The following is a 22,315-nucleotide window of genomic DNA, read 5'->3' as shown; positions in this document are numbered from 1 at the left end:
TGGTGGCCAAAGATTGCTACAGCACAGATATTGTCTCCAGATTTGTATTTATTTATTTATTTTGTGAATTTATAGTCCGCCCTTTCCCAAGATGGGCTCAGGGCGGATTACAACACAATAAAAACAGTTAAAAGCACAGAATAGAACAGTTAAGAATTTAACAGTTAAAACCATTAAGTAAAAATGAAAAAAGGCAGCGTCAGTGATATAAGCATCATTCACAGATTGAGACACAGGATGCAGGGAGGGCAGGGAGGCCAATTAGATGGTTTGGCCTGCCTCAGCCAAAGGCCTGGTAGAACAGCTCCGTTTTGCAGGACCTCTGGAATGGTAGAAGTTCTGGTAGGGCCCGAATCTCCTTAGGGAGCTGGTTCCACTTTGCTGCAATAATTCAGAGCAAGAGGTGTCAGTTATCAGAAACTGTTAAATAAACAAAATATTGCAAGAGTGCTAATCTTTTAAGTTTTTTTTTTTAAAAAATATTTAATCACATTTGTCTGTGTCCTTTATAAAGTTTATTTCTCCACTACCTGGCATTACATTTTATGACACACATGGCCGGGCCTGTAAAAAGGTAAAGGTGCAAGCACCAGTCATTTCCAACTCTAGATGACGTTGCTTTCATGACGTTCTCATGGCAGACTTTTTACGGGGTGGCTTGCCATCGCCTTCCCCAGTCATCTACACTTTCCCCCCAGCAAGCTGGGCACTCATTTTACCAACCTCGGAAGGATGGAAAGCTGAGTCAACCTTGAGCAGGCTACCTGAACCCAGCTTCCTCCGGGATCGAACTCAGGTCGTGAGCAGAGCCCGACAAGGTCTCATTTATGTCAGATCGGCCCTCATAACAAATGAGTTCAACACCCCTGCTCTAGCTGGTCTCTAAGACGTTACCCAACTCAACTCTAACTGTTCTACTGCAGATCTATGTGGTCTGGGAGAAAAATTCAACAGGAGTCCGATGGCACCTTAAAAACTAACATTTATTCCTGCCTAAGCTTTCTTGAGTCAGCTTGCTCTTCTTCAGCGCATTTGAATGATGCTGGATTATGCCAAAAATAAAGTTTAAGAGCCACTTGCCTCCTGTTTTATTGTTACTGAAGGGGTAGCTTGAGAGTCAGTGTGGTATACCTTAGAGTGTTGGACCAGGATCTGGGAGACTAAGGTTCGAATTCTGACTCTACCATGGAAGCTAACTGGGTGACATTGGGCCAGTCCCATACCTTCAGCCTAATCTACTTCACAGGGTTATAGTGAAGATAAAATGGAGGAGAAGGATGTAAGCTGCTTTGGCTCTCCCATGGGAGAGACCGGTGGGGTATAAATGAAGTTAATAAAATAAGTAAGTAAGTTTGCAAGAAGCTTAATTGTTGGGCTTCAGCTGGGGAAAATTTCCTGTCTTTAATAGACTTAATTAAGCAGCATTTCAACTGGCAGAAGCTGTATCTTTGATAGAATGGGAGAGCTGGACGGGTTGAAATTCTGCTTGTTGCAGCCTGCAAAAGATCTGAGTTCTCCACATCCCTGTCTAGAATGTTTAGCCTCCTAAACTGCGAAACCACCTCTTAACACAGGGGTGTCAAGCATGCAGCCTAAGAACTGAATCAAATCCCCAGAGAGCTCCTATCAGCCCCGCCCCCCCCAGCAATTGGCTGTCATCTGCTTCCTTCTCCCTCTCTCTTGCTTCCTTCTACATCTCAGCTTGCTTTGCAAGGCTTGCTCAATCGCAAAGGAGCTACAGAGCAAAATCTTTATTTTCTCCATTGGTTGAGGCTCCTCCGCCCACACATACATCCCTCCGTCCCCTGGGGAGAGAGGGAAAGAGCCAGAACTTCCTTTGCCCAGTTCCCTGGATCCCGTGGGAGAAATACAAAGAAAGCACCTTTAACATGTTTTAAGCATGTTTTATTTTAAGGTGTTTTTAAAAAACCCAAATCTTTAGTTGTGTTTGTCTGTGTCCTTTATAAAATTTATATCTCTGCTACCTAATCTTAAATAGGTATACACATGGCCTAACCCCACAAGGTCTCATTTATGTCAGATCCGGCCCTCATGTCTTAACATCTCTTGCTTTGAAAACCCCACGGGGTTGCCGTAAACCAGCTAGGACTTGTAAAGGAATCTCAATTAACTCTCCCACAATTATAAAACATTATCTTACATACTTTTCTCCTATTTTGATATATCTATTGCTTCAACCGTTGTTCCCTCTTAATTCGATCCATACAGCTGTTGACCCTGGACACTTGGCTTATTGTTCCTGGTATGTCTCAAAATGTCTACATCATGTTGAGGGAGGTATTTGTGAATGTCCTGCATTGTGCAGGGGGTTGGACTAGATGGCCCTGGAGGTCCCTTCCAACTCTTATGATTCTATGTTATATGCCAGGGGTGGCCAATGGTAGCTCTCCAGATGTTTTTTGCCTACAACTCCCATCAGCATGGCCAATGGCTGCGGCTGATGGGAGTTGTAGGCAAAAAACATCTGGAGAGCTACCGTTGGCCACCCCTGTTATATGCTGATTTGCTTTTCCACCCTCTGTATAAATTTGAATGGTTTTCTTCCATTTAATTGTATCTGAAGAAGGGTGTGTGCACATGAAGGCTCCTACCTTGACTAAAACTTTGTTCATCTGAAAGGTGCTGCTGGACTCTAACTTTATTCTACAGTTATGACTGGATGGCACTTTCCACCACCAAGTAACTTGTGTTTCGAGCTTCCAAGTTGGGGGAGAGTTTAAAAAGTGCTTTACCCAAGCAAGTCTAAACCAATGCAATACAAGGAGAATCGAAGCCAGACAATTTCGGATGTGTACTTGTCTATTTTGAAGATGCTGTTATCCCGCACTTGAAAACGCAATAGAATAACTGAAGTCCTTCCTGAAAATCCCTCGGCCGACTCTCTAGAGAGAGAAGGGGGCGTGGCCTCTCTCCTTTGAAAAGGGCGCTTCCAGAGAGCTCCGGGCACCATAGGTACCGTAATACTTCTGTCCAAGCGTCAACTGATTTTTCGCGCGCAAGATTACCATTGGACTGGAGAGCCGACGTTCTAAACAAAATACCGCCTGCAGCCCTGCGCAGCCTCTCCTTTCCATAACCCGCTTCTCGGTCGGTTTTGGCCGGCAGCGTGCGCGATGGGGGAGAGGGAAACCCGGAATTATGGATTTGACTCTTCTTCGTACAAAAGAGAAGCCGAAAGGTTTCACTTAAAAGTTGGACCTATCTGCTCTGGTGGTGTAAAAACACACACGCGCGCACACCATTTCATCCTAGTCAGAAAATTTAGGCTAGCCTTGTGGTGTAGTGGTTAAGACTGGCAGACCACTATCTTGGTAGACCCGGGTTCGAATTCCCGCATTACATGAAAGCTCACTGTGTCACCTTGGGCCAGTCACACTCTCTCAAGTCTAACCTCCCATAGGCTACCTGGCAGAATGATGAAAGCCACTTTGGGTCCATAATGGGGAGCAAAGCAGAGTACAAGTGAATTAAACCAATTGCTTCCAGGAATTCAGAATAGCATACTTATTTTCCACTTCCTCCATTTTGTTGCTGCAACAACACTGATTTTAGCATTGCCACATGGCTAGGAGACAAATGCCCTGTGTGTCCTTTAACAGAGGCCCTGGAAGTGGGCAGCTGGTGCTTTTCATAAGAGAGAGGTAAATGACATCACCTCATCCATGTGGAGAGAGATCAAGATGGGCAGCCATGTTAGTCTATCCACAGCATCCGTGGTATCTGAAGAAGAGAGCAGTGACACAAAACCTTGCCACAGATTTTGTTAGACTTTAAGGTGCTCCTGGACTCTTGCTCTTTTCTACTTATATTTATGGCAGCTCAAACATATTAAAGCAGAGGTGGGGAACATCAGGCCCAGGGGCCATTTATGTCCCTTGGGATCATTTAATCTGGCCCTTGGGGATTGATGGGCCAAGCCGAGCCACGTGGAGGCCTCCCTGGGGCTTGGCTGGCCGGTGAAGATTGTGGGGCCCAACCATGGTGTACAGCAGCCTCTCCAGGGCCCGGCTGACTGGCAGGGATTGCGGGGCCCAGCCATGATGCACGGTGGCCTCCCTGGAGCCAGGATCGCTGTGGGTAAGTTCAGGTAAGTTTCCTCCTCATTTCTTTATTTCCATTTTATTCAGTTTCTTCCCATTTCTTTGTTTCCCTTAATTCCCTTTTTTCTTGCCCCCTTTCTTTATTTTCCTTTATTACCCTTTCTTCCCCCATTTTATTTATTTATTTCCATTTCTTCTTCCCTTTACTTCCCTTTCTTCCCCATTTTTTATTTCTCTTTCCATTTCTTTCCCCTTTCTTCCCCCATTTCTTTATTTTCCTTTATTATTCTTTCTTCCCTCCATTTCATTTCCCTTTCTTCCCACCATTTCTTTATTTCCGTTCCTTCCTCTCTCTCTCTCTCTCTTTCCCCCTCTCTGGAGCCTGAGGGGTGGGCACTGTGAAAGACTGCTGCTGGGGTATGTGGGTGCCTTTAAAGGTCTCCTGGGAGCAGCTGCAGTTTCCACATGAAGGGAAGGAGGGGTGGCAGGGGTGGGAGCCAGCTACCAGTTCAATTTGCACTTGATTATCCCAGGTGGTGTGACCTAATATGCTAATGAGTGTGTGACCTAATATGCTAATATTAGGGGATGTGGTCTAATATGCTAATGAGTTCCTGCTGAGCTTTTTCTACAAAGAAAAGTCCTGGACCTATGCATTTGCCTATGGTGGCAGGCCGAGGGGGGGTACCAAATTAGGCTCACCCCCCACATGACTTCAAATAGAAAAACAATTATTTGCATTAATTTTGCTGGCCTGAATCCTTCTCCCTTTGCGGAGCACTGTTTTTTAAGTTGATAATTGTGTATGGCTCGCAAATGATGTTATAAATATCCAAATGGCCCTTGGCAGAAAAAAGGTTCCCCACCCCTGTATTAAAGGGACTGCTAGAGAGACTAGTTTAAAAGCTGGCAACTCTTAGATAGGTTAAGTTGAGAGAAGGTGACTGCCCTGAGGCTGGGTCCCAAGGGGTAGCGGCTACAGAGGCAGCCTTGCTGGTGGGGGTGGCTCAGAGTCCAGCCCCATCCCCGGATTCATGGGATACCCAATTGGATCAGGACCACCACAGCATCCATGGATAACAGGCTTCAGTATCACCCCTATGATATTTTCCTGAAATGGTCCTGGGGGGTGCATCATTTTGCCTACTGGCGACACTTGGGTGTACTTATTTATTTAAAGCACTGATTCACCACTTTTCTACCTGGTGGAACTCAAGGCAGTTTACAATGTAAATAAAGCAACATATGTGTGTATGTGTACAATATTAAATCACTTAGGGTTACCAACAATGTTCCCTCCAAGCTACAGAGTCTTGTAAGCAAAAATTCTACTTTGTGAGCTACTGGCATTAAAGTTGTGAGCTACTACATTCCTCCTGAGTGAAGACAAAAATCTGTGAGCTAGAAGCTAAAAATCTGTGAGCTAGCTCATGCTAACTCAGCTTAGAGGGGTTATCAATAACGCCCCCCCAAATGCCTAAATAAACCATCTTAACTGCCTCCTAAAGACTGAAAGTGATGGAGGAAGGTGCACCCCCACCCCAGGAAGGTTGTTCCACAATCATGGGGCTGCCACCATGTACCCACCAGACAAATTTCTTTGATTGTTGGACAGGAGGGCCTCTCCCTGTTATCTAAATTCCTGGGCAGGAACATATGGGAGAATACAGTCATTCAGATATCCAAATATTCCTCAACAGGCCAATAGTGACCCCCCCCCCCCCCGATCATTTGAGGTCAGACAATTGTCACTATGTGGGTAGATGTTCTGATCTGGACTGGGCACTGCACACATACAAATTAAGAACCCACCACACTTGTCTGAGTGTTACATAGGATGGAGAACCCAGACCCAACTTCTGTATTCCATTATGTATAAATTGGCAGCTCAAGAAAAACCTCATTATTGTTTGGCTGAGCATTATTAGGATAAAAAGGAAGTCACAACATAGTGAGCCCACCTTTAACAGAATTAGAGTTGCCAATCCCCAGGTGGGGGCAGGAAATCCCCCGGTTTGGAGGCCTTTCCCCCGCTTCAGGGTCATCAGAAAGCAAGGGAAGGGGGAGGGAAATGTCTGCTGGGCATTCCATTATTCTCTGTGGAGACCAATTAGGGTTGCCAATCCCCAGGTGGGGGCAGGGGATCCCCCGGTTTGGAGGCCCTCCCCCCGCTTCAGGGTCATCAGAAAGCGGGGTGAGGGGAGGGAAATGTCTGCTGGGAACTCTATTATTCCCTATGGAGATTTATTCCCATAGAAAATAATGGAGAATTGATCCACAGGTATCTGGGGCTCGGGGGGGGGCTGTTTTGGGGGGTAGAGGCACCAAATTTTCAATATAGCATCTAGTGCCTCTCCCCAAAATACCCCCCAAGTTTCAAAAAGTTTGGACCAGGGGGTCCAATTCTATGAGCCCCAAAAGAAGGTGCCCCTATCCTTCATTATTTCCTATGGAAGGAAGGCATTGAAAAGGTGTGCCGCACCTTTAAATGTGATGGCCAGAACTCCCTTTGGAGTTCAATTATGCTTGTCATAGCCTTGATCTTGGCTCCACCCCCAATGTCTCCTGGCTCCACCCTCAAAGTCTCCTGGCTCCACCCCCAAAGTCCCCAGATATTTCTTGAATTGGACTTGGCAACCCTAAGACCAATTCCCATAGGGTATAATGGAGAATTGATCTGTGTATTTCTGGGGCTCTGGGGAGGCTGTTTTTTTAAGTGGAGACACCAAATTTTCAGCATAGTATCTGGTGCATCTCCTCCAAAGACCCTCCAAGTTTCAAAAAGATTGGACCAGGGGGTCCAATTTTATGAGTCCGCAAAGAAAGTGCCCCTATTCTTCATTATTTCCAATGAAGGGAAGACATTTAAAAGGTTTGTGGTTCCTTTAAATGTGATGGCCAGAACTCCCTTTGGAGTTCAATTATGCTTGTCACAACCTTGCTCCTGGCTCCACCCCCAATGTCTACTGGCTCCACCCCCAAAGTCCCCAGATATTTCTTGAATTGGATTTGGCAATCCTAATCAGAATCCCTTCTGAGCAACCCAGACAGGCTAGAGCAATAAGCCTAAGAGAAAGTGAAAGCAATAGAATATCTTGCCAACAGAAGGCAAGATGGGGGCCTTTCAACAATGTATGATAAAGGTCTGTCTGAGGGACATTGACACTGGTGTGTCAGCATATTCCTCAGCACACTTCCTCCTACTGATTCAAAGTGCTCTCATCCAGAGCATAAATAGAATTTTTCTCAGGTTGAGCCCAGTTGCAGCTTGCAAGTGGCCTCCCCAGGACCTGAAATATTCTATTCATAAATTGATAGAAGTGAAGGATTGTGTGATGTCTTTTTAGCCTTAGACAGATGGGATTACAGGGCCAGAGAAACAGACGGGTCAGGATCCTGCATATGCTTCCTTTCCACTGCTCTGATGGTGTCCCTTTGATGTATAAGTTCACTGTCTCAGCGAATCTTTCTTCTGGCTGACACCTTTCCCCTTCTCCATATTACCACCATGACAGCAAGACAGGGCTCTCGTCTCTCTCTTTTCATCCTAGTCAGCTAGTTAGCTTAGAATGCTACATCTGCTCTATCCTATCTAGAAAGGAGTTCCTTATAATAAAGGACTTGTATTCATTTACTAGAGAAAAAGAATGGCTCCATCTTACTAAGCATAAAGAAATGGTCATGGTGGGGCACAGAACTGGAGGATGCCAGACGCACCCCAAGCCCAGGAGAGACTGGGGAGCATGTACTGTGGGGAGGGCAGCTGCACTCCCCCTGCAACACAGGAGAAGGGGAGTGTGTTCCAGACAAGAGCTCTCATTTCAGTGTTGATGGAGGCCACCAACAAGGGAATGGCCCACATGGCACTGTCCCAGCAGTGAGCCCACGTGGACTGACTCGGCTGGGTGACTATGTGACCTGGCTGCTAGTGTCATTTGATCTGGCATCATGTGACCTGGAGTGATTGGGCCGGGCTGGCTCAGTGAGGCCACAATATTTCATAGAAATTAATTTCAACAATAAAGTGCTTCGTGCAAGAGAAGTGTTCGTATAGTAAAGTGTTATGATCAATCCATTAGTCCATTTCATGAAGACTCCACAATGTCCACCTCTGATGGAGCCTGGAGCCGGCTTATCATGCTGTTTCCAATCTCTTTATCAAATAGGGGTGTCCGAAGACTTTTCTAAATTTTGCACCATAAAAGTATACAGCAACTCATACAAGCACACAATTCATTCCCAGGGAATGATACACTCTTCTCCAGAAGGCTACATGCACCAACTCACCCTCAAATTCTGTCCTCATAAAGCAGCCTCAGTTCATTTAAAAGTTGAGGAAAGGTGAAAAAAGAAGAAACACCTTCCCAGCAGCTCTCTCCTGGGTTCTGTCTCCCAACTCAACTGGCTCAGTGCTGCCTCTGCCTTACAATCTGGGCTTTGATCATTTTGAAAGGGATGCTAATGGGCAGAATTCTCCTGTGAATTTGATTAGTTTACCAGGGAGGTCTGTATTAATTTGGATGCTTAGATGGACCAGAATGTCAAGTATTGTCCTACAAGTACTGATCATTCTGTTCGGTTTGGGCGTGGGGAGACCGCAGAGAGTCCCCCTGATGAAGGGGTATGAGAATTTATCATGGGGACCTGACTGTCTCATCTCAAGATGGCATTGTATTACACAATGAGTGTGATCATCATGAGTCTGTGGCTTGATTCAAATAGGAGGATATTCTCAAGCATGTCTTCCTTGCTGTTGTATTGCCTGTGGCCAGACCTGGCAGATCAGAAGCAGCAGAAGCAGAAGAAGTGCAGATTTATACCCTACCCTACTCTCTGAATCAGAGGCTTACAATCTCCTACATCTTCTCCCCCTACAACAGACACCCTGTGAGGTGGGTGGGGCTGAGAGGGCTCTCACAGCAGCAGCCATTTCAAGGACAACTTCTGTCAGAGCTATGGCTAACCCAAGGCCATTCCAGCAGCTGCAAGTGGAGGAGTGGGGAATCAAACCCAGTTCTCCCAGTAAGAGTCCACGCACTTAACCACTACATCAAACTGGCTCTCTACACACACTTAACCACTACACCAAACTAGCATTCAGCTGCAGAAGTCTACCCATCAATTGTTTATAAAAAGGAACAAGATGGTTGAAACAGAGTGAGTTCAGCTAGCTCTGAATCAACCAAGAACACTTTATTGCAAGAAGAAACAGCCACAGAGGAACACAGGCAAAACTGCAACTATATACCATCAGCCATGGTTAACCACACCCCCTAGCAGGCAACAGTTACTCCTATTGGCTCACTCCAGAATCCTTCATTTGCATCTCTTTGTTACAAGCAGGAACTCATTTGTATATTAGGCCACACATCCCAATGTCACCATTGTTTCACATAGGGCTTTTTTGTAGAAAAAGCCCAACAGGAATTTATTTGCATATTAGGCCACACACCCCTGATGCCAAGCCAGCCGGAACTGCGTTCCTGTTTTTTTGTTTTGTTTTTTTAAACCCTGGTTATAAGTGGTTACATGCCTAGCATTCCGATTGGCCAGTTCTTCCAGGCTTCAGGAACCTAATTCGCACTGAGTGCCTGCCTCAAGCTCAGGCAACAGGAATCCAGTGAGATACGCTATACATAACAATGGGATTGTCCATTATTACCTCTCTTATTTATCTTAGCGCTTGAAATTTTAAATAGAGATATCAGACAGGATGAGAGAGTTGGAGGCGTTAAAATTAAGAAAAAAAGGTTTTAAATTAAGAACCTTTGCAGGTTATTTGGTATTAACTTTCGGAAAACCTTAAAAGTGGACAGAAGTACTAATGACTAAACTGCAAGAATTTGGCTCATTAGCCAAGCAAACAGGAAACAAAGATTCTAATAAAAACATGAATATGCAAGAGCAAACAGAACTGATTAATAAGACTGGTTTTAAAGCTGAAAAGAAAGTGACATTTTTAGGCATTACATTGACAAACAAGTACTGTATGTTATTGCAAAATAATTATGTTAAAAATATGGAATGATTTTTTTTAAAGATCTTTTTAGATGGGATAAACTGCAATTGTCTATACTGGGAAGAATATCTGTGATTTAAAATAATGTTTTACCCAAAATGCTATTTTTATTTCAGACTATTCCAATGTTGACTTCTGATGTACCATTTAAACAACAGCAAAAAGATATTTCTAAATTTGTTTGGCAAGGTAAAAAACCACATTAAATATAAGACTTTGCAAAATGCTAAGGAAAGAGCAGAGGGCTGGTTTTACTGGACTTGAAACTTTATTTTGCTGGATGCTGTTTGCCTTTGGCTAAAAGAATGGTTACTGCTGAGAAACATTATTGGAATTGGAAGGAACATGACTGAAGGTTTGGGTGGCATGGTTTTCTTTGGTATGAAAAATTTAAAGTTAACGTAGACTTTAAAAGTCACTATACTAGACATGCATTATTGAGAATCTGGAGTAAATATAAACTCAGGTTATGTTAAAAAAGCACCTTTCTGGATTTATCTACAAAAGCATTTTACAGACAAGAAATGTTACCAAGGGAAGAATGGATAACTTACTGAAAGTTATTAGTGTTTACTCAAAGTTAATGTAAAATGAAATCAAGGGAAGATTTATTAAAAGGATATAGTTGTCAATGGTTTGTTTATGCACAATTATTAGAAAGTATTAAAGTAGATGGACAGTTATATGGTTTTGAAGAAAAAAAGACTGTATTTGGAATAAACCTCTGTACAGATGGTGTTCATGCTATTGTCAAAATGTGATATATTGTTGTTGAAATATGAAACAGAAAAAGAAAGTCTGTATGATAAAATGGACATGATATACTAATGGAGCAGTGGGAAAGATTATGGTTGAAGGGACTGAAATTTTATATGGTGTTTTGATGTTTTATAAAATTATGTTTATAAGATGATGTTTTGAGGGTATATAACACCAGATAAATTGGCTAGAAAGTATAAAAATACTTTGAATAAATGTTGGGAAAGTCAACAGTATGAAGGAACATTTTATCGTATGTGGTGTATTTGTGATAAAGCCAAAAATTCCGGATGCAAATACATTTACAGATACATAAGATCTTAAAAATAATATACAAATGAAACCAGAAGCTTTTCTCTTGGGACTGATGGAAAGACAACTTGAAAATAGTCATGGGACTTTGTTTTAATATATGATTACAATAGCGTGGCACAGAGTGTTAAAACTGCAGTACTGCAGTCCTAAGCTCTGCTCACGACCTGAGTTCAATCCCTGGCGGAAGCTGGGTTTTCAGGTAGCCGGCTCGAGGTTGACTCAGCCTTCCATCCTTCCAAGGTTGGTAAAATGAGTACCCAGCTTGCTGGGGGGAAAGTGTAGATGACTGGAGAAGGCAATGGCAAACCACCCTGTAAAAAGTCTGCCATGAAAACGTAAAAGCAACGTCACCCCAGAGTCGGAAACGACTGGTACTTGCACAGGGGCCCTTTCCTTTTTTTCCTACAACAACGAAGCTACTCTATGTACAGAATGGTAAATCTATAAAAATACCCACCATGTCACGTTCTCAGGTCTGTTAACCCTTCCAGCTCCTCGTCAGGGCTCATGACACACCACAGGAAAGAATGGTGGTTGAAATGTTGGAATTAGTAGAAATGGCTCGACTTACGTCTTTATTTAAAGAAAAAAAATGGTTAACTTTTATTGCTAATTGGAAGCCCCTTATTGACTTTCTGCACGCAAAAGAAATATATTAATTGATCTATAGATTTGATCAGTAAGGGTATGTTTAAAAAACGGTAGTCCCCTGTGCAAACACCAGTTGTTTCCAACTCTGGGGTGACGTCGCATCATGACGTTTTCACGGCAGACTTTTTTACGGGGTGGTTTGCCATTGCATTCCTCAGTCATCTACACTTCCCCCCCAGCAAGCCGGGTACTCATTTTATGGATCTTGGAGGATGGAAGGCTGAGTCAACCTTGAGTCAGCAACCTGAACCCAGCTTCCACCAGGTTTTAACTCAGGTCGTGAGGGTATGTACATATGTTTATATAATATAAAGGAAAGAGGCTTAGCTCTCAGCTAAGGCTGAGATCAGACTCCTTCAGTCAAGACAGAATTCTGACTTTCTCCAGTCAAGGCACAAATCTGACTGACTCTCCTCAGCGTCCAGCTCTCCCAAGACAGTGTCTGCTCAGTTAACACTGTCCAATCAGATTGCTCAGAGTAGCCTATCACTCAAGGCTCTCTGGCTTTGTAAAGAATTAACCCTTCACATACCTTTACTCTGTTTGTACAGTACTTTGAGGCTTTTAAAAAAATGAAGTTCGTCACATATGGCAATGAAGGAAGGGCATGGTGGAGGGAGGTAACTTCCATTTCACAGTGGCCAATAACACAGCAGAGCTTGACAATGTGGAAAAAGGGATTTGCAGCTCCTCTAGTCATTTTCAAAAACAGTTTTGTCACTTTCAAGATTCTTTCTTTTTAGCTAGCCTTCCTTTTTTGTGTTCAGTTTCAGTCAAAGAACTAATCCAGGAGGATTTAAATGTGCATCTGTGATAGGGCAATTGGGTAAATTTAAAAAAAACCCTTTGTACACCCCTCTCCCCCCAGCGTCACAAGTAACATTCCTATCCCAACTGAGAACTGCGCTTTTTGGTTGTAGCTGCAGAATAAATATACCAGATTAAAAAAGCATGATGTGTAAGGCAGGCACAGAATCCGAAGTCAAGCTTAAAGACATCCTCACATGCATACTGAAAGTGACATTGGCCTATTACGCACACACAGCTTATTGTAGATTTTCCAAGAAGTCAAGCTTAAAGGCTTGACTGCTTGGAAAATCTGCAATAAACTGTGTGTGCGTAATAGGCCAATGTCACTTTCAGTATGCATGTGAGGACGTCTTTTTTATTATTTTTTCATATGCTAACCGCCTGCCTTATGGAAGCACCTTCTCTACCTCAGTTCAGTTAGGCTGGTGGTGGGCATTGCTGCAAGCAGTGGCCAGGACAGCATGGCCATGACACATCCATGCGGAGAAATTTGGTTGTGGGCCAGGCACCATGCTGCTCTGACGCATGGAATGCAACCCCACTCCACCTGATGAACATGGCACAGAAGAATGGCACATTGGGTCAACGGTAGATGATGGTTAAATGCTTAAACTACCAATCACATGAAAACATAATACATACACATACAGCTTTCAGAAAAACATAAAAGTTTTGCTGCCTTGTGTCATCTGGACTGGCCCACAGACCAAAAAAGGAGACAGAACGGAAAAACAGGAAGGTGATCCTTATTAAACTGGATGAGTGACAGAAGGAGCTACATGAGAATGACTGCAAGAGATAGAGGAGACCAGTTGCCTGTCACATAGCATCTTCATGGGAGCAGTGCAAGCTTGTGGTATCTGGGTAACAGTGCAAAGCAAAACCCAGCAGGACTATGATACAGAACATAACTGTGTGTGGGTATACAGACATATAAATGTACACATAAGTATATGAAGCTGTCTTATAATCAGTCAGATCACCAGTCTATGAAGGTTGTGTCTACTCTGACAAGCTTTGGTTCTTCAGTTTTACAGTGGAATCAAGGACTTTGAAGTCACTGGGCAATCACAAATCAATTCTTTTACATTTTATTATAAAAACGTTCAGACTAATGATCTTTTTTTGCCACATCGGTCAGCCAGAATCCCAAAAGATAGCTTGGTCTTGTATTGTATTGTGTCCAAGGCAGGTTGCTCTCCTATTCCCTCTCACAATTTGCCTCATTAGTGCTGATAGACAGCTCATTCTGTTGCTTGGTTTTGTGGCTTCCACTCTTGGTCATACAAGGAATCAGACAAAACAAAGATTGTGTGTCTTGGTCTGTCAAGACAATGCAAAATTGCAGGCTTGTGTAGCCTCAGTTTGGCTCATGGCTGTGCAGGAAAAGAAACAAGATTTATACTCCACTTAGTTTTGCTAACTGAAGACAGTGCCTCTGCTATTATTATTTTAAAGGAAATACTAATAGTAGAGAAGGTGGCTGGTTTCGAGTAGCCTCTAATGCCACAAAGGCTATTCCCTTCACAAAGCATGCTGCCAAAAGTGTTACTAGAAGTGCTTTCTCCAAGGGTGGTGGATGGGGAACAACACATTCTGCATACACTCCTCCTCCACAGGGAGCCATAGAGCTTGCTGTTTCCTGTGGGTGGAATAATATTCCCTACTCACTTTTGTGTTGCTGGCAAAAAGGGTATTCTTATAACAGCAGCTGAGGGGATTTGAACACCGGCTTGTAAGCCCTGCTTATTTGCTGTCTTGCTCTGTGAGCAATAGCATATTGCTTTGTAAGTACAGATGTTATGATGTCCATAGAGATAACACATCAATACCTTTATTAGTGCTGAATAATCAGAAAGCAATATGCAAATTTTAGAGATCACCAGATGTCTTCTTCAGAATGGATACTGTATGGGGGGGGGCGTTAAACGTGCAACTCCCCAACACAAAAGGAGAGGGACGTGTTTGTACATGAGGAAAGCTTTTGGCTGCAGTTTGTCATAGTCTTAAAAACGGAATGGGAGAGACATCTTGCAAGGAAGTTAGTCCCAATGTGCCTATTATTGTAGTTGCTCCATCAAACACGTTTCCCAATAAACCTTTGGTGCAAACCAACCAGGCATGGCTTGCATTTTATTTCCAACAAACCAATTAGCACCCCGAAATACCACAGCTCTCTCGTGAAATCCCAGCAGACAGCAACCAGTGTTCCCTCTAAGCTGAGTTAGTGTGAGCTAGTTCACAATTTTTTAGCCTCCAGCTCACACATTTTTGTCTCAGCTCAGGAAAAATGGCCTTAGAGCAAACTAATTTATGCACAGCTCACCACTTTAATGCCAGTAGCTCACAAAGTAGAATTTTTGCTCACAAGACTCCACAGCTTAGAGGGAACATTGATATGACTCTTTAGAACTGTGCAGGCCTTGTTTTGGGCAGGAGCTCATAGGAGTGGAGCTCCGGAACCTCTAAATTTTATTGTGCTCTTTTCTCTCTCCCCCCCCCAAAAAAAATACTTGTTTCTGGCTCCATGGTGAGAATTTCCCTGAATTCTAAGATTTGACAAACTTTCTAATATTTTCCCCCACAAAAAAGGGAAAATAACCAAAACATATAAAGCATACAGATGGAAATCTTCATCATATGAACATATGAAACTGCCTTATACGGAATCAAGAGCCCCGTGGTGCAGAGTGTTAAAGCTGCAGTACTGCAGTCCTAAGCTCTGCTCACGACCTGAGTTTGATCCCCGGCAGAAGCTGGGTTTTCAGGTAGCCAACTCGAGGTTGATTCAGCCTTCCATCCTTCCTAGGTGGGTAAGATGAGTACCCAGCTTGCTGGAGTGAAGGTGTAGATGACTGGGGATGGTAAAAAGTCTGCCGTGAAAACACTGTGAAAGCAACGCCACCCCAGAGTCAGAAACGACTGGTGCTTGCACAGGGGACCTTTCCTTTCCTATACTGAATCAGATACCTGGTTCATCAGTCAGTATTGTCTGCTCAGACTGGCAGCGACTCTCCAGGGTCTCAAGCTGAATTTTTTCACACCTATTTGCCTGGACCCTTTTTAGTTGGAGATGCCAGGGATTGAATCTGGGACCTTCTGCTTTCCAAGCAGATGCTCTACCACTGAGCTACCGTCCCTCCCCTTCGTGCCACTGTTGTCACATAGGAGAAAGTAATTTTAAAAGTATGGAGTAAGGTTTTGTTAGGATAATTATAATTCAAGAAGATTTCAAGGTAGCTGAGCTGATATAATGTAGTACACCTTTCGGTGATGTCATGGATGTGTGGCATATGCAAATGAGTTGTTCTAATGAGCTCCGGCATCTCTTTTTCTATGAAATGACCCTCTGGGACTGTGGGTACTTCGTACACCACGCATGAATTCATTCAGTGCACGTGTGCGTGAGAAAGACAGCGAGCTAGGGAGCTAGGAGCGCGACGCCTATGGAAATTTGCCGCCTCCGCGAAGCGCGCGTCGCATTCCCCCACCTCAGCGTGCGTGTGAAACGAGAGAACAGCCGGTAGAGCCCCGGCAACCTGACGCAGCCTCCAGGCAGGCGCCTCCCGCTTCCTCAAGAAGACCAAGGCAACCGGCAGCTCCAAGACCTCCTCCCCTCTCCACTTCCGGCGGAGGAGAAAGGGAGGGGGGAGACAGAGAGAGGCAGAGCGAAGGAAACGATTCTATTAATAGCCACGTCTTCTGATTGGCTGCTGGAAGCGGGGGGGGGGAAGCGGTTTGTACCACGTGAAAACTCCAAGATGGCGGGTCCCGTCACGGGCTGAGTCCGTTGGCGGCGCGCGCACCGTTGTGCTGGCGCCCCTGGCCTTTCCTTCCCGGTCTTCTCGAGGGTGGGTCGTTGAAGGAGCCTTCGTTTCTTTTCCCGGCCGGCGCCGAATGTAGCCTTCTTCTTCTCTCCTCAAACAGGTCAGTGCCCGGCGTGGCGGTTTCCCAGTGGGAGACCGTTATTATCCTGCAGTCGTTTCTTTTTAAAGGGGAAGGGTGGTGGTGGAGGGGGGGGACTTTTTTGCCCTCCGGTTTTAAAGCCGCTGGTGAGGAGCCCTTTAAGGGAGTGGAAGCTTTTGCTTCGAGAGATTGCGGGGGAGGAGATGAAGGAGGGGGGGGGAACAGAACGAACTGCGGGATGATAGACACCGTCAAGCACCAACCAGGGCTTGGTTTCTGCCTTGGCGGGTGCCTGCGAGCCACTCGCGTGCCTCCCGGTTGGGAACTAGCTGGGTGGGGACCTCGTCACGGGCGGGGTGGGCGGAGCTAGAGCGGGGAGGGTGGGGCTGCGGGCCCTTGATGGACACCTGCTCGAGCCTCTTCCTTAGTGGGCGGGGGGAACCGCCCTTTCAGCTGATGAGGGGAGCGTGCGCTTCGGGGCCCTCTGCTCTCGTCCCCCCCACCCTTGCTGAATGAAGTGGATGGGGCCAGGAGCCGCGCCCGTCTGTTCCCACACAGAGCCCGCCTCCTCGTTGCTTGGAGCTCCACGAGCGACCAGTCGGAAAGGTGAGCGGATAACGGCTGGCGGGGGAGAGATGCTGCAACGCGTGGAAATGCTGCCTGCTCGGGAGTGGCGGAGGGAGGGCGGAAAGGCCGAGAGTGCTGGAGCTGAGAGGAGGGCAGCAGGGTTGGGAAATGGCGCTTGCTTGCCTCTTCTGGGCCCAGGTGTCTGTCAGTCACTTGCTTGGGGGTGCAGAGCTTGGAGGCGTGGGAGAGGGCAGCCAATTCCACATCAGTCAGTTTCATTACTATTAACGTTTTTTATTAATTTTTGAAGTAAACAAATAAGGATGTCTCTTCCCCCCCCTTTGACATTCAATATACAGCAATTAGAATCTTGTGGCACTTTAAAGCTGCAATAGGTTTATTATATATTATAGGACTTTTTTGGTGGCAGGAGTTCCTTTACATATTAGGCCACGCTGTATGCTCTTGGAGGATTGGCTACATCAGGGGTGTGTGACCTAATATGCAAAGGAGTTCCTGCTACAAAACCAGATTTTTTTGCGTATGTTAGGGTCTACATTGATTAGATGGCTAAAGTGGTCCTCTTAAGTATGTTGGCTTGTAGAGAGTGTATTTTAGGCCTGCCAATCAGACTCAAAAGGCCTTTGGGTCCTGGTGTTTATACTCTTTTTACTCATTGTTCCTTCTGCAACATTGCAGTTCAGGAGTGGAGATTAAAACTGTGTATCTGACAGTATGGCTGTAGTCCATAAAAGTTCACTGTAGAATACATCTGTTATTGCACTGGATGTTAACGGGTGTATTTGCTAATAAACTTCTGTTTGTTAACATAGGAAACTTGTGTTGTTCATTGGATCTGTGCTCTCCCCCCGTACAATGGTGTTCGTTTAGTTGTACATACTAAACGTGAATTGGTGGTGGTTGACTCTCCCTCCTGTTTTTGCATACTACCTGAATCCTTACATGCACATTCTGTTTCTGTCTGCATTGTGTGCTGTTCTGAAGTTGCTGTTCAGCTGTTAAAGCTGATTCTACAATTAACTGGACTGCGTTTCAGGTGCCAAAATATTCTCCTTATTTCTGCAACAAGTCAGTCTGTTCTGATGCCATGAATATTGGCCAGGGATGCTAATGCTGAGAAACCAAAGGGCTCATTGTTTTAAAGGATCCTGGTTGATCAGAGAAGTAATTTTGAGAATTAAGGAGTGAATTAGGGATGCTTCTACAATCTGAATTATGTGAGAAAAGAAATGTTCTAAACATGTATCTAAGCTTGCATCAATGTCTTGTAAATTTGACTTTGTATAAATGTTGCCATAGTAACTTTTGACTAACAGGTTCAGTTAGATTGCTAAGTCAAAAACCAAAAACAGGATTATAGCTCATGGTTCTGAGGTGGTTGTTCTGGCAAATTATGATCTGAGTCAATGACATGGGCATGCATGGGGGTCACCCTCATGCATTATACATCAGTTATAGTAGAATAACTGTTAGTCTTTACCATCTGATTGGATGAGACTCTAGTAGGCCTGTATTTTCACTGACTGTTAAACCAGCTTGGGAACTTCAGGGAATATTTCTGAGGAGTAGAATTTTTTAATTATTATTTGCCTATTCTGTGTCTCTTGGGCTTTTAAATAGCTGTGAACCTATTCCAGAGAGATATGATTTCTCATTCTGAGGCAAGACTCGCTGGTACAGGGTCTTTGTAGTCAGTACTTCCTTCCCCAGAAGGTATATTGGCTCCAGTTTCTCTGCTGCATTTTTTATTGAGAAAGGTGCTGGTCGTTTGAGAAAGGTGGTAATGGTGGTGTTAGTCATCTGAGTCCTTGGCATGTTTGGCAATTTTCATTGCAGGAGTAACAAGTGTTCTTTGAGTTATGTTGTCATGTAACTGTTTGTTCTGGTTCAAGAACATAAGAGCCTGTTGGGTCAGATCATTGATTCATCTAGTTTAGCATACTGTTTCTTAGAGAGGCTAGTCAGTGGCCCTGGAGGGCCAAATAAAAGAGGCATAGAGGCTGAATTGGGGGTGAAGGGCAGAGACAAGAATTATTCCGATCTAACTCCCTTTTAAAGCTAAGTTTATTTATTATTTATGTTATTTATAGTCTGCCTTTCTCTTTGAGAGTCGAGGGGAATTACAGAGTGAGGCGATACAATCAACAAGATGGGCCAATCAGTAAATGGTGAGATAGGATATGGGTTGTAGAACCAACCAGTAGTTGGAAAAACAGAACTGAAGTAAAGCATAAATTTTGACATGACACGTTAAATGGTGAAAAATTACATAATAGAATGCATTTAGAGGTTCCAAGGTCATGATGGGCTTTGCATATAGCAGCCAATAATTTAAGATGAGCACAGGAGCAACCAGAGGATAATGGGAGTAATATGCATGCTCCATCTAGCTTCCAATAATAGCCAAGCTGTGGCATTCTGCATCAGTGTTTCTGAGTTGATTCTGAGGAGAGACCAATGTACAGTGAATTACAGTACTCTAGTCTTGAAGTCATTGTGGTTTAGATCCAGGTGCCCAGATTAGCCTTCTCAGGGTAAGAAACCATTTTTTTGAGCTAGGCTGAGTTGGAAGAAAGTCTTTTTTGATAACTGCATTAGCCTGTTTATCCAGCAATAACATTGGGTCACGGGGTGGTCGAACTTAACATAAGCACCATATAGAATAAATGTCAGATGTTTCAGACCTGCAAGGCAAAAACATCAGATGTTTGAGAGCCGGAAGGAAGGCAAATAGATTGGAGGAGGGAAAGGTGGAAAGAAAGCAACTTTAACTTTAAATGTGTACTCCAAGCTGCCAGCTGGCTTGGCTTGGAGAAGTGATGCCTTTTCTAAGTTGGTTGATGGGGGCTTCGAGAGTCACACATGTGGCTCCCAAGCCACAGTTTGGCCATCCCTGATAAAGTATAACCCTAAGGCTGTCAACTGGGTCTGCAAGTCTCAGCTGAACTCTGTCCAAAGTGGGGGACATAATATCTTTCAAGACCTCTGCTTTCCCAATCAGCATTACTTCTGTCTTTCCAGGGTTCAGTTTCAATTTGTTCACTCTTAGCCATTTAACCACAGCAGCCAAACAGTGGTTTAGGACCTCTGCTGCATCACCAAGAGATTTGGACAAGGATATTTATAGCTGTATATTATTTGCATATTGCTGTGGGCCAGCTACAAAACTACGAATATTGAAGAGCATGGGGGATGGACTTGTGCCCTGTGGGACTCCACAGAGGTCCCACACAATCTATCCTTGTGGCCATCACTAACTCCGCTGACAGGAGTTTAATTATTTGTGTAAAGAAGTATTTATTTTTGTCTGGCTTAAACCCATTTCCCAACAATTTTATTGAGTGCTCCAAGTTCTAGTATTATGGGAGAGGGAGAAAAAAATTTCCTTTGTCTACTTTTTCCATATGCATAATATGAAACACCTCTATATTTCCCTGTAGCTGTTTTTTTTCTAGCCTGAAAAGTCTCAGATTCTTCAGCTTTCCTTTATTAAGAAGGTGCTCTCAGGTCCCAATAATCTTGCTCCCCCACCTTTGCACTTTTTCCTGCTCTGTAATATCCTTATTGAGATGCAGTGTCCACAGCTGTGCAGAGTACTTTGAATTGTTATCTTTAGGCTGTGACCTGGAAAGTTGTTGCTTGTTTGACAACTGTAACAAGAGTTGGGAGGTTGTTGACCTGAGGGATTTTTTCTCTGCAGATTTAATCCTTTGCCTCCTGTTTTGAATAGCAGAAGGTCTGCATTTATTGGGAGGAAAGCAGGTATGGGGGGGGAGGTATTCGGAGGGCTAGGCACACCCTCTTAACTCAGGGTCAGTAACAAAGCTTTGTTTTATTTGCAGCTGAACAGCTGTGTTTTATTCGCATTTCAGACATGAAACTAAACGATACAAGTATTGTGAGGATAGTTTATATTATAGCCATTTCCACACTTCGACCTCAACCTGGGTTTTCTCCGAGTTAGACTCTGGTCATTTACCTTGTATTTTTCTTTGGTTATTACAGCATTCAGGACAACTGTGGCCCAAACCCAGAGTGACCTCAGTTTGATGTGGAAATGGAGGGGGGGAACCCAAGATAAAAACAGAGGTGAACTTGTGAACTATAGAATGTCAGTTCGGGCACAGGATTAAACCAAGATTAAAGGTTTAGTGCGGAAAGGCCCTATGGTAATGTCCTGAGCTTCCTACTTGAAGATGCTCTAATAATAAAAAGCTTCTGGCATTTTTTATTTTATTTGTGGCAGTCATACTCTGCTTTTCTCACTTGAACTTGAGCATTACACAGAGTGAGTCAATACAATTGACAGGATGGGGTATTCAGTAAACAGTACAACAGGATTAGGATTGTAGAACCAATCAGAAATCCAAAACCAGAACTGAAGCCAAGCATAAGTCTTAATGTGGCACAAAATTTGAGTTTAGTGGCACCTTTAAGACTAACAAAGTTTAATTCTGGGTATAAGCTTTTGTATGCATGCACACTTCTTCAGATTTCTTGAAACAGATTCCCTCAAGCCTCTTATGTATAGGTAGAGAGAGGATGGGGGGAGGGAAGTTCGTTGCCAGGAAGGGATAGTTAAGAGCCAAGGTGCATAAAGTAAATATAGTTGAGATTGGATTAAAGCATTTTGGCAATACCTGTGAATTGTAGAAGGTTATTACACAAATACAAGAATTAACAAACAGATGTGAGAACTGAGTTTGAGTCCAGTGGCACCTCCAAGACCAACGAAGTTTTAATTAGGGGTATAAGCAAGAGCTGAGAGACTTAGCATATGTAGATGCACACTTTTTCAGATGCTTGAGGAAGTCAGTTTCCATATGTTACATACGGTTGGGGGTTAGTTACCAGGAAGGACTAAGTAGAATCAAGATGCATAAATACAGCAAAGATTGGAATAACACAGTTGAAAACACAGTTGGTAAGAACTGGGAATAGCAGTGAATTAGCATGCAGATAATAAAAGAGTTAACAAATGTGAGAACTAAGTTTGAGTCCATTTGCACCTATTAAGTCCAACAAAGTTTAATTCTGGATATAAGTGAGAACTGAGTGACTTAGCATGTATAGTGAGATAAGAACCCAATATCTCTGTTAAGCCCTGGGGGTTCAGTTGTCCTGAGTGTTTTAATAATTTGTAATTCAGCAATCTCCTGTTGCAGTCTGTTTCTGAATTTCTTTTGCAGTAAAACAGCTACTTTGA

At 43.9% G+C, this 22,315-nt stretch overlaps 1 protein-coding gene across 3 annotated transcripts in view; it reads left to right on the top strand.

Annotated features, from left to right (window-relative positions):
* Positions 1–16,352: 16,352 nt before the first annotated feature.
* Positions 16,353–22,315, top strand: part of HDAC4 (histone deacetylase 4) — a 182,049-nt gene continuing 176,086 nt past the window's right edge. Inside the window, exon 1 of one of the 3 annotated variants that reach the window (XM_060232591.1) lies at positions 16,353–16,542. The gene's annotated coding sequence lies outside the window, so the exon portion shown is untranslated. Of the gene's footprint in view, positions 16,543–17,007; positions 17,128–22,315 lie in introns of those variants that run through there. The other 2 variants (XM_060232607.1, XM_060232600.1) reach the window with 2 other exon arrangements.

Source organism: Heteronotia binoei, chromosome 1, assembly GCF_032191835.1.
Source record: "Heteronotia binoei isolate CCM8104 ecotype False Entrance Well chromosome 1, APGP_CSIRO_Hbin_v1, whole genome shotgun sequence".
In the NCBI taxonomy this organism is placed as follows: Eukaryota; Metazoa; Chordata; class Lepidosauria; order Squamata; family Gekkonidae; genus Heteronotia; species Heteronotia binoei.
This window is presented reverse-complemented; position numbering and strand designations above follow the sequence as displayed.